Here is a 4,590-nt window from a genome sequence, read left to right on the forward strand (position 1 = left end):
CTGGGGGCTGCAGAGAGAGAGCGGTCCAGGCACAGCGATAGGGCAGGGATGAAAGGGGGTGAGGCAGGATTAGGGGGTATCCACTGGGGGGGATCTTCTATAAATACTGGCCCTCTTATTAGCGATAATCTCTGGGGAGAATGGACATGCTCCACTACATCCTTCTGCACCTTTTAAGGGAGATGATGGTGCACAGAACACTAAGCCTTTGAACTGATTTAATCATTGTTGCTTCATCTCAAAAATGCGGAAAAAACGATGATGCATATGCAGTTTGATGACTAGAAGATAAATTATTGTTGGGCAACATGAGAGTCTTCAGTGCAACTAATGCCAAGGCCAAACAATTTGATCAATTTCACATACACACACACACACACACACACACACACACACACACACACACACACTCAGTAAAAGATTAGATTTAAGCTTAAAAGGTGCAAAATCACACATTTTCACACATTGTATCTTTGGATATAGCAAACACAGTTGACCATTTGGATGCTGTGACGTGTCTGGACACACTTGTGGCCTTTGTCAGTGCCTGCTACACACACAAGCAGTTGCAGATGGCTTATGAGAGGTAGGTGCCAGCAGCTTTGTGGTTGCCAGGTACTGAACTATATTGCCAGGACCTCTCAGTGGCTATTGAGAGTGCCTTGGCAGCACTTCAGAAGGGGAAAGCTGCAGGCCTGTGGATGTTCAATCCATCCACGGCAAAATAAAGGAGGAGCAGAAATGACAGCTTAATGGTGACCATCTTGTTGATAGCAATACTCTTGTAACCTCATTAAAAACCCACTCTTAGTGCGATGCTGTGGAAAAAAAGCTCCCTAGCTATGGTGCCCTGCCCATATCATTAGTACACAATAGATAATTCAAGTGCTTCATGTTTCTCTGAATGTTTGTTTGACTCCATCAGCCACTCTAAGTAAAAGCAAACTTGTAGGTGTCAAAAATGCATCCCTGAAAAAGAGCAGAGCCTCATTTTTCCACCTGGATGCTAATCCAAATTCTTCTGCATCTTTTGACTGACAGTCGACTAATTACATTTGAATCTTGGAACATGTGCTCATATCGTTTTTCCAAAAGGATCAGGGGGCGGACATCTTCGTAAAAATAGCCTGGGAAGACCACCAGCCCAGCCCACAGGCTTAATCCCTCGTATACACACACAGGAAGGTCAGTGACAGGGATGAGGCTGAGAGGAATGCAACTCTGTCTGGATGAACTCTCTTCCCCTCTGTCTTCTCTCTACATTTGTTTCAGTACCACTCCTTCTAAAACAATGTATCTAGAATTACTCTCTAGTAACAAATATATATGGTGCAAAGCATTTTTGGATCAACAGATGATGTTGGAACACAGTTCCTCAGTGTATGTAGGTGGTACCTACAGACCTCCAGGGAATAATGGAAGGCTATGTTATTTTTGACCTACAAGATGTATGTTATGTAAGCCTTTCAGCACAAAATAACCATATCATACCAGGAACTCGGGTGCAGGAAAGGTTCTAGATTTGAAGCCATGCCATCCTTCAGGTTCCTCTTATTTTTAAGTAGGTGGATCCACCGGATTACACTGAGTTATCTGCTTGCCCTGGATTAAATTGCCACTGCATTGTACCCTTGCTCCCTGCTGTTGTCCAGATCAGTGGCTGCAAATCACAAAGCAGTGTGGTGCAGACCCTAAATAAAGCCAGAACCAACTGTAGTACAAATATAGTCATTGCCTCTCAAAGGTCTCTAATCTTTGTTGCATTACTGCACAGTATGTCTGTCATCATGTGACATCAAGCTAGGGGTGGAGGTGACCCATATTCACCAGCAAACAAAAACTCTCATCTCATAGATTGAGCTGGCATAATATGGAAATCATGAAAAATGAATTGCATGTCAACAGTTAGCGCTATTTACTAATTATTAAAGCAGAGATTATTGTATAGTGTTCATATTGTCAGTATTAACCTGTTTTTCATGCATGCGTGTTTGTAACTTTATTATAACCCCTCTGATTTGTATCGGATAGATAACAGGTGCTGGTCTTTGTCTCTTGGATTATTAACATCTACACCAGACAGTGCCAACGCTGCAGAGCAAAAAGCTTGCTGATCTTGCATATTCCTTTTGCCTGCTTAATCCTCTGAAGTCAACTAGTGAGCAGCTGCCAACAGATTTCGTATGCGGCCTGTCTAGCCCCAATAAATAGGCCTTTATTTGACCTGGACTCGGGTGTCCTCTTATCTTAATGTATTCAGGCTTTACAATAAGGTGTCAGTGGCTGCCCCCCCCACCCCCTTAATCAAATGATCTCAGAGAAGAAGAGAAGCTTTTACTTTGGTGGCTCCTTTGAGGTGGCGACTTGTTGTAGACTGAGACGGATCAACACGACACAGTTGCATTTCTCTGAAGCACAAAAGCCTCTCCGCACCGGAGTTGACAGCCGGTTGGCATGGTGATGACAGCATAAGTGGGATCCATTAGGTTGAGAGGAGGGGCGGCTCTAGTAGTTAATGAGAGGACTCACACAAACCTGGCCCTTTGAGCAGGTCTCTGCTGTCTTCAGCGACATGCAGAGCTCGCTTTCAACGCTGCGTTTTCATCTGAACAGGATAGCCACATAGGGGGTTGCTGGGGGGCGAGGAGATACAATCTACTAAGTCTACAATCTCCCAAAACCTTACACCCCTTCAGGGAGGCCTTGGGTAATGCCTCTACAAACTCTGCCCCCACCCTCCCCCCAGTTCTCACCAAAGTGAGTCATGGTATGCGTGGGTGACAAGACCTGTCGCAGAGCCAGACATATGATCTCCACTGCTAAAGAGGAGAGAAAGTTGTCTACTCCAAGGAATGCACAACCCATTAAAATGTTCTTCTCTTCGATCCGTTGCCTCCTAGCCCACAGATTTCGTAGAGTTTGGATTAAGTGTGTAGGTGAACCTGCTAATTACCTTCAGGTGCCAGCAGCAGCAAGTCAGAGCACAAAACATACTTAAACATATGCCCTAAATAAGAACTTTACACCTAGAATTTGTAAGATGTGTTTGATAAGTCAGATAATGATCAATTATTCAAAGCAAAGATCACATTGAAAAGAAAAACACTGAAATGCTAACCTACCTGTGACAGGAAAAGTTAAAATCTTTAGAAAACTTCATACAGCTGCAGAGCCCAGAAAGAAGACTGCCTTTTTTCTCCAGCTCTCAAGTACACTGTCCAGGAATATTAACTTCTGCCTCAGTGCCTTGTGCTGAGACACTTTCCATTACACCAGTTCTGCAGCACAAATAAACAGGCTTCAGTTTACTGAAAATGCTCCAGATTCTTAGCTGTTTCAAAAAGCGTGGGAATCTAACACGATGATAATGATTGTCTACTAGGATTCTAAATTTTTTAAATGACAGCAAAATGGTAAAATGTTTGTTACGGGCAATTTTGTCACAATTTCTATTATGAGAATCTGCTTTATGTCAAACCTATACACAGTATATAAAGATTGATGTCACCCATAAGTTTCACCATGACCACACCACAGAGTGGGCTGCCCCTCTGTTGCCACCTTAGCAGTGTCTGACTCCGCCTAACTCCTGGCTAATTCAAAAATGGGCAAAGAGGCGGAGCTGTGTGGAGCCAAGACTTAGATACATGCCAGTTTGTGGCAAGTACATGCTCACCCACCTGTTTTAAACCTTAATAAAATATAAATGGGTGAGTAATATAAAAATTCACATACAGAAATTAGCTTTAAGGCCAAAGCCATTTCTTGTACCAGGCTGTAAACACGTTTTTTCTGCTGATATGATATGATATTAACTAGCCTAGCAGTTTCCCCTGTTTCCTGTCTTTGAGCTAGGTTTAGATGAATACTGCTGCCGGCTCTAGCTACATATTTACTGCATGAGAATAGTACGGTCTTCTCCTGTTACTCTTGGCAAGAAAGTGAAAAAGCACATTTCCCAAAATGTCAGATTATTCCTTGAAGAACAAGAGATGAAATCTATTGAGTAATATTCTGTAATGTATTTTAACCAAGCCAATGCGAAATCCCCAGCTCAGGACAGTGACCTCTTCTGTGGAACTGTCTTGAGTCCTGCAAACTGGAGGGACAACCCGCCACCCTCCACCACCTGAACTTTCACATTAATCCGTGACTGACATCAATGGATTATTTGTGCCACTGATCCTGGCAACACAAACACTTATCACACACTTTGACCTGCGGCATTGAGCGGAGGCAGTTGACAAAGATGTGTCATCTCTGCATGGTGGAGGAGATGACTTCAAATACCAGAGTGCTAGCTAGGATATGGGGTAACTAACAACAGCCGGAGGATCGAGGCGTAACCACCACAACACACTCTCTTCGCTCTCATCAATCACTTATCAAGGCTTTTGGATTGCTATTTATACATCCGCCTGCATTACATGGCACTGTAGAACAGTGTGGGCATCAACTGTGGAAATTAAGTTTGACATAGATACAAGAACACTGTATTAGGTGGCATCGTGTACGATGTGTCAAGACCAACAAACTTTGTCTAACCTGAAGAACTCAAACTTTCAATGAAATGCTGTAAAGGAATGGTTT

At 43.2% G+C, this 4,590-nt stretch overlaps 1 protein-coding gene across 1 annotated transcript in view; it reads right to left on the bottom strand.

Annotated features, from left to right (window-relative positions):
- fhl5 (four and a half LIM domains 5) overlaps positions 1-3,245 on the bottom strand; it is a 6,769-nt gene extending 3,524 nt beyond the window's left edge. Inside the window, exon 1 of the mRNA XM_023400966.2 lies at positions 3,123-3,245. The gene's annotated coding sequence lies outside the window, so the exon portion shown is untranslated. The remainder of the gene's footprint in view (positions 1-3,122) is intronic.
- Between the last annotated feature and the right edge of the window lie 1,345 nt (positions 3,246-4,590).

The sequence above is a fragment of the Seriola lalandi genome, unplaced genomic scaffold (genome assembly GCF_002814215.2).
Source record: "Seriola lalandi dorsalis isolate HSWRI2012SDOR001 ecotype SW California unplaced genomic scaffold, Sedor1 jcf7180002053102, whole genome shotgun sequence".
NCBI classification, from domain to species: domain Eukaryota; kingdom Metazoa; phylum Chordata; class Actinopteri; order Carangiformes; family Carangidae; genus Seriola; species Seriola lalandi.